The 11737-nt window shown below is 43.5% G+C and overlaps 1 protein-coding gene across 4 annotated transcripts in view; it reads right to left on the bottom strand.

The window, feature by feature from the left end:
• trpc5a (transient receptor potential cation channel, subfamily C, member 5a) overlaps positions 1 to 11737 on the bottom strand; it is a 95207-nt gene that overhangs the window by 48592 nt on the left and 34878 nt on the right. Inside the window, exon 1 of one of the 4 annotated variants that reach the window (XM_057854071.1) lies at positions 3765 to 4305. The exons of the other annotated variants lie outside the window; for them this stretch is intronic. The gene's annotated coding sequence lies outside the window, so the exon portion shown is untranslated. Of the gene's footprint in view, positions 1 to 3764; positions 4306 to 11737 lie in introns of those variants that run through there. 4 annotated transcript variants of the gene reach the window in all.

Here is an 11737-nt window from a genome sequence, read left to right on the forward strand (position 1 = left end):
GGAAACAAAAGCGCCGCTGAGGCTGCTTACGAGAGAAAGAAAGCCTCCCAAGTTCCTCAGTCGATGATGAAATTAGTTTGTACGTTTTTTTTTTTCCCCGTCCCTCACGCCCTTGAGGCTAACACACTCATTGATCCCTCTTGAGGTAATGGCAGTACGCCAGCGCCATAAAGCGTGATATGCAGCAAGCGGCCCCCGGGGGTCGCACGTAATTTTAATGACGTAAAACCTGCTGGTTAGTACGGACCTAAAAAAAGTTAACGCTTTCCTTTCTGCCCCAGCAAAGAAACGTCCACGCTTCGGTCTCCAGTCAAAAGCAGCTCTTTGAGATGCTCTCAGCCATGATTCATAAATGGTTTCTTCATGATCGTCTCTCTTTGGAGACATGACACAATTCTGTTCTGCGTGAGTCACAGTTTGAGTGACTCGCCGAGCTGGTCAAAGGTTGCTTTTCAAGCTCGCGCGCAAAAATGATCCATCCCGTCATCTGGCGTGGACGTCTTCTCGCAGCGAAACTTGACTTTGACCGTCCTCGTGGAGTCGGTACAGCGAGCGTGACATCACTGATGAAGTGGCACCCCTTGATTACAGAAGTCCATTAGCTCCGGGACTGAGGAAATGCAGCAGAAGCCAAAAGCCAATAAAACCCTCTATAAAGCTCCCTACAAAAAACCTAATTGTTCTCTGTCAATATTGGCCAAAAGTTATATTTTTGATAAGCCAAAAGTGCCTTCTCCTCAATGCGGCAGTGTGACGCAAGCATACTGTTCATCTTGGAACATTGGGAAGCTTCAAAAGCCTTCCAACGTCCACCGTATTTCCTGCTCCGAGATTGAATTAGCCGACGCTTCCCGACAGTACGCTCGGAATGGGAGTCAAATTGGAATGAGTAGGCGGCGGTGTGATTAAACCAGCTTAACCTCCACTTGAACCTGTTCTTCGGCACGGCGCTATGCCGTGGCAACCTTGCTGCCACGGGGAAGAACAATAAATAAGGAAGCAGGAGACGAACAACATTTTGTGCAGAAGGATGAGGAAATGAGGTTAGACCGTGGAGAAAAGTGAGCATTGACACAAGAGGAGAGATGTCACAAGAAGTCACGTCAAAACAGCGCATCGACGAGGCCGCGCGATAACAGCGCCGGAACAGGAGACGAAGCAAACGCGGACTGTTCTGCTGCACGGACCAAACAAAAGGCGGAGTGGAGGAGGAAGAACAAGTCCTCACCCACAGGGGTCAGAAACAAGAGCAATCTCACTGCAAAAAAAAGCAAACAAAGTGGATTGGAGACTTTCGGCCAAGCAGTTCCCCCTTTTCAGAGTTCATATTAACAATTTTCGACTGCTAGCGAATGGTCACTGTTTGAGGACAATCCGATGGAAACGTGCTTAGTAGTTCTTAACCTGTATTCGATCGAACCCCAAGGGTTCGGTGAGTAAGTCTAAGGGGTTCAGCGAAGGTAAAGAAACTCAGAGCCCTGTTTTCGTACGCTGATTAAATCTAGGCAAAGCCCGGGTTTTGGACTGGTTTGCTCCCAATTTACGGGCTTATTCAATTTCTTTTAACTGCTAGTCCTCGATCTGAAGGGAGGGACTGGTTTGCTCAGTGGAAAGTTGACTCGCCTATGGTATGAGGAAATATAACAGACCAGTGGGCACAGTGGTCCTAAATTTTGACCTGTTTATAAAACATGGTTTCAAAATGAGAAGAATTTTAATGGGAATTTGCTGAATTATTAGTTTGCTAGCTCAGATATGTTGGTTTTGATTTTGAAAAAAAAAAGCAGCTTTATTATCTAATTCCGGAGGGTTCGGTATATCCACTTGTGAAACTTGTGGGGTTTGGTACTTTTAGAAAGGTTAAGAACAACTGATCTAAACCTATATATGTATAGTATTGTTTTGGTCAAAGAACACTTTTTCCATGACCGTGGCAAGACTTTAACGTGCTAGAAACGCGTTTTGAGAGGCTAAAACATAACGAGACCAATGCCAGTTTTCGTCTGACGAGACCAGAACAACACTTTTTTCATGAATTCCAATTTTCAATAGTTCTGGATATTAAAATGGAGTTGTCCGATTAAAAATCCCTCCTCCTTGTGGAACACCGCTTTGTGATGGTAGCCTTGAAGGAGGAGATATTACCCTTTTCTTGTAGGCACCGTCTAACTGTTTGCATTACTCCAACATAATCAGGGAATAGTATCGTTTCTCGTATTTATTGTATACCTGTTTGTATTACTCTAACACACCCAATATAAAATATATAGCACTTATACCGTAGTTTAAGGAAAACAAGCAGAATATAGGGCATAAGAGATGAACAACACCTTATCACGGAAGCCCAGTGCATTAGTCATACAACTACCTGAGCAAGATTGATGCTGACAAGCCCACATCTGCACCACTAAGTCTTGCAATCAATTCTCCCCAACAGTCCACAACAAATGGCGGGACGGTCAGTCCCAACACAAGGAACACAGGAGAAACCCGATATCCAACTGATAACACGACAGACGCTGAGGTGGCATAATCCACGAACCTCATTGCCCGGACAACAGTAACTCCCGCATCCTCCTGTCCAATCCACAAACAGACAATAATCCCAAAAACACCCTTCTTCCTCGCGGGAGCCTTCAAAAGACTGAATGTTTAACTAAGCGTTGCCATTTTTCTCGGGAACCTTTTGTTGACGTATGATAGGGTGACCTTGCCTCCTCGCCTGAGTGTTTCTGTTTTGCCTTGCCGTTTTGATTGCTGTCGACCCGAATAAAATTGTAAACTTGTTCTCTGTTAGCCTACTTGAAACCTTTCAAAATGGAGTCAGTACAAAGGGTTAAGAGTAAGGTGAACGCGCGGAATTTGGCCTTCTGGCTGGATTGCCGGGGTCCCGCCGGCCTGGCTTGTTGGATCTGCGCCAGCGGGGGCAGGTGGTTCAGCTGGCATGATTCCAGCAGTCTGGCTAGAAGGTCAGATTCCTTCAGTTTAGCGTGCAAACCAGGAGGAGAATAGCATGGATAGCATGCTAGCATACTGCAAAAATCTGCAGCTAACTCTGGGGGTGTTTGGAGTTTTTAGTGGACGGGGCAGCCGAGGAAGAAAGATCTACTTTCATTATTTAGCCTTTTATAAAGCACTTTTTTGGTCGGATATTTCCAAAATATGCTCCGCTATCATTTTAAAGTCACTACCTTTCGTATTTCATAGCAATTAATTATACTGCCAGTTTGGTCACATCACACCAAGAATTAGGTACATATTTATTTGGGCAATTAAAGAAAATAATAAGGTGGTGTCGATTAATCAATGGAATGATCTATTGATTTATAAAAATATTCGATATAACGGAAGCTTTCAAATTTGATTCAATTTATATACGGTAGTCAAATTTGACTTCCTGTATGAGAACGCATTTCAAGGTGGTACACTGTTGAAGCCCTGCGCATGCGCGCTAAGAGCAGGTGAAGGTAAGCGTCTATACGGCGCCAGTTCTGCAGCTCCATCCATCATCTGCCTCCGTGCACCCGCACGCTCGCGGATGCAAAGTGAAGGTGTCGCGCGCCATGCCGCCGCGCCATCTCACAGACAAACTCTGCAGCCCCCCTCGGCGTTACTCAATAGAGTGGGGGCGTGGAGGTGCCGCGTGAACCACCCACCTCCCGCCTCTGCAAGCGAGCGTGCGTGCGCTGAACCCAAACAGTTCGTCACATGCAAATTCATCAATTCTGGATGCTGACAGGTGCGTGCGGGAAAAGGAATCCTACCTGTTCGGGATGTCAATATCCTACAAATGTGTTCCCGTATTTATTTGGAATGATGAATTTTTGCTTCCTTTCCCCCAGCGTGGCTCAGACTGTCTGTCCGTCTCTCCTTCTCAGGGGATCTCCTCCTCCTCCTTTCTGCCCTCTCTTCCTTTTCAGCTGGTCCGGGCCGCGCCACCTGGACTGGGACGGAGCGGTGCTCGGTGCTGGTGACTCGGCCGCGGCCGTGGCTCGGCGCGAGCCATCCTTTCTGGGCGAGCGTCCGTGCGCGCATGCGTGTGTGTCTGGAAGCTACAGGTGACGACGGAACATTCCCAGTATTCCAAGGAGAACGTCTGTGCTGCTACTGCTGCGGCTGCCGCTCCTGATGATGATGATGATGGTAACGACGCTGCGCCTGGTAGTGATGCTGCTGTGTGCGCGACCGCGCCAACCAGGAGGGGGCTGCATATCACCCCTCCCATAGCCTCTCACACGCGCACCCACAGACTCATACGCTTCATTACTCATTCAACCTTAGCATTCCTTCTTTAAAGGTCCTCTCTAATGTCAGTAATTTATTGTTCTCACTTTTATACTTGTTTGCTGATGGTGTTTTTTTGTTTGTTTGTTTTTTTGCCCGCCCACATTCAGGTCGGAAATGACATCGGGTGCAGAAGGCAAGCTTATCTTACTCTCATTCGGCAATTCCATGGGAATATAGGCTAGCGATTCTTTGGACAGCGGTACGGTATTTGCCGATATGACATTTTTATATTACGATATTATGTACAGTACATATTGAAGGAATAGTATCTTTTCTCATATTTGCTGTTTAACTTTTTTGTATTACTCCAACACAATATAAACAGTCAAGGAATAGAATCTTTTCTCCTATTTACTGGTTTGTACTCCTCTAACACACCCAATATACCATATTGGCCCGAATATAAGACAGTCTTTTTTGCTTTTTTGAAATAAGATTGAAAAAGTGGGGGTCGTCTTATATTCGCGGTCTAGACATTATACCCATTCACGACGCTAGATGGCGCCAGATATCATTGAAGCGATGTTCTGTCATGACAGATCTCAGCTACTCTCAAGTTTAACCAGTTTGCATTATTTTATTGCAATGTTTTTCCTTATTCAGATCTGTTTTAAGACTACAGTCACAGTTCGACTTCACTTTGATGGTTAATGGAGTTATTTCTATTTTGTTGTTTTATCACAATAGATTGGTTTATTTACATTTCAAAAACCAGAAGCCATTCATTTACAAATGTGTTTGCATTTTAGTTAACATATTTAAATGTTCAGATATTAAGATTTGAATGAGGCAAAATTACATGCTTTTTCTATCAAATATATTGCTATAATCATTTGTTTCAGATGTACTGTAATTACTTTCTGTATGAAAATTAATTTGGGGTTCAAAAAGTCTTTTCAAACTTGAGTTGAAAAAAAGAGGGTCGTCTTATAATCGGGGCCGTCTTATATTCGGGCCAATACGGTAATAGCATTTATATCATGGTTTAAGAAAAATCAAGCAAATTATATTTGGTATTGTGAACAGTTGCACTTGGAATGATTAGAACTTGCAGCGCCAAGACAGCGTGCAGATAAGGACGCCTTCTGACCACGGAAGCCCAACGCGTGCTTCATGCAGCTGACTGAGTGAGATTAACACTGACTACCAGGTGATAGGCAAGACATCTACCAGCCCACGTCTGCAACACCAAATCCCGCAATCAGCTCTTCAGGACAGTCCAGAACAAATGGCGGGACGTCCTGTACTACCACAACACCCGATAACAAAAAGAACTCCAGGTTTGATAGCTCAGCGCCTCCCAGACGGTGAGGCGCGCTATACTGCTCCCCTTGTGTGTGTAGGCGGACACAAGTTCGCAGTTAGCCAAACTCCATTCAAAATGAATGCGAGAGTCAGGAAGTAGCATCCAAGCTCCATAGGTGCTTTTATTTAGCTGCACTGTCACATCCCAAAATGAACCCAGGTGAAACTAAAAGAAATGTACAGAACGAAAATGATCGAGAGGTTTGGCTATCAATATGCTATATATCTCATATATGTACACGATGCCTCTCACTACTATGCAAATGAAGCATGCAGCAGTTGTCAAAGTTTACAAAGAGGTCAAAACACCAAATATGACACAAAAATCGCTAAATATATATATATATATATATATATATAAAATGTTACACTTACAGACGATGCCTTCAAAGGCGCAAACAACACAACGAGGTTTGAATAACGTGAGCACAATAAACAATGCTACCCAGCTCTCGTCAAACGGCGGACTGACGAAAAGACTACAAAAACGTAGTACTTCCTTCCTGTCAGACAGCTGTCAAAATAAAAGCACGGACAAAAAATACACATCGTGAAATGTAGGGCAGAACACGCCCAGAACCTACCATCTCAGTTGCCTCATCAACCATGACCCAGCGACGGTTACACACGAACTTGACCGCCCAAATCTGTAACAGAAGAAGACCCAAACACAGCCCTCTTCCTGTAATTGTTGTCATTTTTCTCAGGAATCTTTTGTTGACTTCTGATATGGTTACCCTGGAACAAGTCTGCCTCCTCGCCTGGGTCTGTTGCTGTTTTGCCTTGCCGTTCGATCGCTGTCGACCTGAATAAATTGTCAACTTGTGTTTCGAAGTCTTTTTCCAGCTTTCTCCAAATTGTTTTTTTTTTTGTTTTTTTTTTTTTACTATAAATGGTCTGCTTTTCTAGATTAAGCAGGCCTCCCACTCAAAAGAACAACAGCAATTCACTAATCAATTTTAAATGGTTTCCATGCTTTTAAATGAATCGACCTTAACTGCATTTTCATTACATTGCAGTCAAATGCTCTGATGCTTAAAGCTCTAGGGTTTTTAAAAAGGCCTAGTAAACCAAAGTACAGTGGTACCTCTACTTAGGAAATTGTACTCGTTTCGCAACTTGTGTATAGTAAAAAAATTAAAACTAAAAAACTAAAGTTAACACACTCATGTAAAGCTGTTGGAACACGAGGGGGCGAATGAAGAGGACGCTGAGATACACACGTACACATACAGTAGAGGTCCCACTTAGCCAATTGGAAGCCAGGAAAGCAAGGCAATAGCCAATGGCAGAGCAGCTATAGGTATGTTACGTTCAGTAAACTCTGGAAGCTGCAAGTAGCAGCCCATACTGTATTTTTGCCTTTCGTATCATGAAATTTCTTTTCGTAGCACCGGGCAATATTTTCCCGTTGAGGCGTGTCTTAATCTGAAAATGCTGTATGTAGAGATATTTGTGGGTAGAGGCACCACTGTATATTGAATAAAACCAGAAGCATACTGAATAAAAACAACTCTTCCTATGCACTCGCATGTGCTTACAATACAAGTGCAAATCATCCTCTCTCATGACTTGTGTTAAATATTCCATGAGAATAAGTACGCTCGTGTGCACATGTCTCAAGGATGCATCATCATTTCCTTCATTTATTTGAAAAGACAATTACTGGCTGCATGTTTACAAAAAGCAGTTTGCCTTCTACAGGTGTTTGTCTCCCTCCGCTGGCCTTGGTGTGTACAGCATTGAAGGAAATAGTATCTTTTCTCCTATTTACCGTTCGACTGTTTGTTGTACTCTAAAACAATATAATCAATCAGGGAATAGTATCTTTTCTCGTATTTACTGTTTGCATTACTCTAAAGTACCCAATATAAAATAAATAGCATTTATATTATAGTTTAAACAAAACAAGCAGAATATAGGGCATAAGAGATACATGACGCCTTCTGATCACGGGAATCCCAACGCGTGCGTCATGCAGCTGACTGAGCAATATTGACACTGACAACCAGGTGATGGGCAAGACATCTGCAAGCCCACGTCTCCAACACCAAATCCCGCAATCAGTTCTTCAGGACAGTCCAGAACAAATGGCGGGACGTCCTGTCCTATAAGGAACACCGGCTTGATATCCAACTGATAACACGACTGATAAGATTCGTCAAAACTTTTCTTTTATCCCAGGCAATAGTAGGTGGTTTATTTACCTGACACGTTTCGGCGAACACTTCCGCCTTCGTCAGAGGGTCCGAAGGCAGACGCTAAGGCAGGCAAAATCTCCCACTCCTGTTGCCTCCGTAACAGTGACTCAGCAACTGTGACACACTAACTAAACAGCCCAAACTGAAATACAAGATAATCCGAAACAACGCCCAAACACACCCTTCTGCCTGCCCAAAGCCCGCCCTGCGAGAGCCTTCAAAAAGATTAAATGTTGAACTAATCATTGTCATTTTCTCGGGAACCTTTTGTTGACTTGTGATATGGTGAACCTGAGTCTCCTCCTCACCTGGGTCCGTTGCCGTTTTGCCCGGCAATTTGATCACTGTCGACCTGAATAAATTGTCAACTTGTGTTTCGAAGCCTTTTCCCAGCTTTCAAAATGGAGTCATTACAAGGGGTTAAGACTAAGGTGAACGTCCGGCGTTTGGCCTTTTGGCCTGGTTGTCGGAATTTTGCCAGTGCGGGTCCGGCGGTTCGGCTGGTGTGATTCCCTCAATCTGGCTTAAAGGTCAGATTCCTTCAGCATGTACTGGGTTTTTGACCATGGACTGTAAAAAAAAAGACATGCAAATGTCCACTGGGACATTTCCTAAAGCAATCGTGAATACTTGACGGAAGGTCAAATTACTGTTTGTATAAGTTAGAAATAACATTTGCCATCATGCAAAACGGCGCCAGCGCTGTTCTCATTTGAATCAGATATCAAATCCAATTGGACTTTGGACGTGCTCCGCACAAGGTGAGTCCCGTTTTTTGTTTTTACTTCAAGTAATTGAGTGGAACGGTAAGACAATACCAATTTGTTAGTGTCGCGTAATCTTAATGAGAATCACTTTTGTTTTGTTCAATTTTTGCATTTCCTGATGTGATTTGCATTGAACGCAATTCACCAAATCCAATAAGGTTAATGCAACTGTCTTACAGATGTCAAACAACTCTTCAATAGCGGATGGCTGCTACATGACTTGGCCCTTCAACATCGTGTACATGTGCCTCAACATCACCAGCATTCTCACCTTCCCCTTCTTCATCATTGTCCTGTACCTAGCGTACAGTCACACCGTGCGGCGTCGCTCTTCCCAACCCTCCTCTTCGTCGTCCGGCGCGGTGGCCGTCAGTCATTCCGACGTGTTTACGTTACACATGGCGGTCGTCGAGTTGATCGGCATCTTGGGCTCCGTCGTGCGCTTATACGGTCACTTGGCGAACAAATCCCGTGTGATCCATCAGGGGTACCTGGTGTTTTTCTTCATGTGGTATGGCGAGGCATTATTTCACACCCTGACCTGCATTGATCGCTATTTGGCCGTGGTTCATCCAGTCACCTATACGGGCTTAAGGCAGGGCCGGTGTGCGCAACGCCGCAATGTCGTCATCGCGGGCGTTTGGCTGATTTGCATCATTAAGACATGGGTAGCCACCATTGGATATGACCGTTTTGTCGAGATTGCTTTCCTGAGCATTGTCATCTTCATTATAGTATTCTGCAGCCTTTCCGTTCTCCGTGCTCTCATTAGACCGGGGCCGGGTTCCCGGAGTGTCAACAGAATCGACCAGAACAAACGAAGGGCATTCAAAACCATCCTGAATATCATGATAGTGTTGTTGTGGAGATACATGTGGAGTCTGTTGACGATGTTGTTCGTGTTCTCAGCCAACACCCATTTCATTTTTTGTGTGTTTTTGGCACTTGAATGCATTGTTTGGATACCCTCCTCTTTTGTATTGCCCGTTCTCTACTTGCACAAGATACGGGCGACGGTGTGCTGTAACCACTGTAGCCGCTGAGTCTCGCGAATTCACCTGTCGCTATTGAAATGTGTGTCATGTACATGTGGAATAAAAGCCGTTCCCTTCTCTCCTGTGTGTTTGTCCAGTGTTGTCAACTGGGTCATCTTGGTGGGAACCAAGTCAGTTTGTGTCTGTTGCAGGGGCTAGAGCAGGGGTCGGGAACCGATGGCTCACGAGCCAGATCTGGCTCTTTCGACGGCTGCATCTGACTCGCAGACAAATTCATAATTATTAAAACAATAAAAAAAAAACTTTCGTTATACTCCTTTGCGCATTGCGCGAAACGGCGTTGGTCACCGGTCATATGCTGACGTTGTGCAGTATTGAGCGGACGTGAATTTTGCGGTGTATGTTAACTAGGGGTGCAACGGTTCAGTTAGCCCACTGTTCGGTTTGAACCTCGGTTTTGGGATCACGGTTTCGGTTTGCGTTTTTCTTTTTTTCTTTTTTTTTTAAATAAACTGACTTTATTTTGCTTTTAAGAAAATGAAATAAACACTTCAAATGTAAACATTTTCGACTGTTAAAATGACTCTTAGCTCTTTGGCTAGTGTAGTGACTGACTACTGAAATACACACGTAGTAGTAAAAAAGTTACTTGGCAAAGTAACTGTTGTTACCTTTCATGTTTTTTTTTTCTTCCATTTTTTCAAAAAAAAAAAACAACAAAAAAAACAGTACCCTTTGCTATGTTTGGAGGTCATTTAATGTTGTGAATCAACCGTTAAAGTTGATAAAATTTCCAGCAGGACATAAATGCGGCACTGTTTTTTCTCTCGCTTTGGATGAGTCCATTTATCACTATCGCAGTTCAACGTGATTGCAAGATTTTGACTATGAAAGGGACAACAAGAGGGGAGGATTTATTCAAGTCCTTCACCGAGTTCGGTAAAGAAAAAAAACCTCTTCTGATGGATAAACTTTCGGTATGCACTGATGGTGCTCCGTGCATAAGTTTCTCAACCCCTGCATGAAGCTTAACCCCACCAGGTATCAACCAGACTACAAAGCCATCAGCAAAACCATGTAGCACCAGAAGTCGCATTTATGGTAAGAAATACTCATCATTGATTAGCAACAGCATAACTATATTATTAAACAGAATTCAGAAACTTTTTTATTTACATTTAAAGTGTTGAGACTACACAAAATGCACACATGTATTTTTAGGGATTTAGGGATTTCTTTGCGTCAATCGGAAACCATCAGTCAGAACGAACCAAATTCATGTGTGGAGACCCTCAAGGGTCAATTCTTGGACCACTCTTATTTAACATCGATATGCTTCCCCTAGCTCAGATTATGGAATAGTATGACATCTCAGGCTATCACACTTATGCAGATGACACACAACTCTACATTTCTGTGATGATCTGACATGATTATAGTCCTTTAGTTTCCCTGAGTAAATGCATTCATCAAATCAATGAACAGATGTGCCAGAACTTTCTCCAGTTAAATGTGGAGAAGACAGAAGTGATCATTTTTGGGCCAAAAAAGGAAAGGTCAGAGATAAGCAGGCACCTTAGCACAATGTCACTTACAGCTACAAATCAAGTCAGAAACCTTGCCGTAATTATTGACTCAGACCTAAAATTTGATAGCCATCTAAAGTCCGTCACTAAATCTGCTTATTACCACCTAAAAAATGTAGCCAGAATGAAGGGGCTTCTGACTCAACAAGACATGGGAAAAAACCTATGCATGCATTCATTTACAGCAGAATGGAGTATTGCAATGGTATATTTACAGGTCTCGATAAAAAAATCAGTCAGTAAACTGCAGCGAGTACAGAATGCTGCAGCCGGAGTCCTCACAAATACAAGGAAACCGGACCACATTAGACTGGTTTTGAAATCGTTACACTGGCTTCCAGTGAGTCAAAAAAAATACCACTGCTCGTCTACAAAACACCTAATGGCCTTGGACCAAAATACTTGCTTGATTTGTTAGATTCCTATGAAACAACTAGACCCATAAAGTCGTCTGGAACGGTCTCCTGTATGTTCCAAAAACAAGAACCAAGCAGGGTGAGACAGCATTTAGTTATTATGCTCCTCACCTCTGGAACAAGCTACCTGAAAGTCTGAAGTATGCTCAAACTTTTAGCTCCTTTAAATCAGGGCTAAAA

The sequence above is a fragment of the Corythoichthys intestinalis genome, chromosome 13 (assembly GCF_030265065.1).
Source record: "Corythoichthys intestinalis isolate RoL2023-P3 chromosome 13, ASM3026506v1, whole genome shotgun sequence".
Classification (NCBI taxonomy): domain Eukaryota; kingdom Metazoa; phylum Chordata; class Actinopteri; order Syngnathiformes; family Syngnathidae; genus Corythoichthys; species Corythoichthys intestinalis.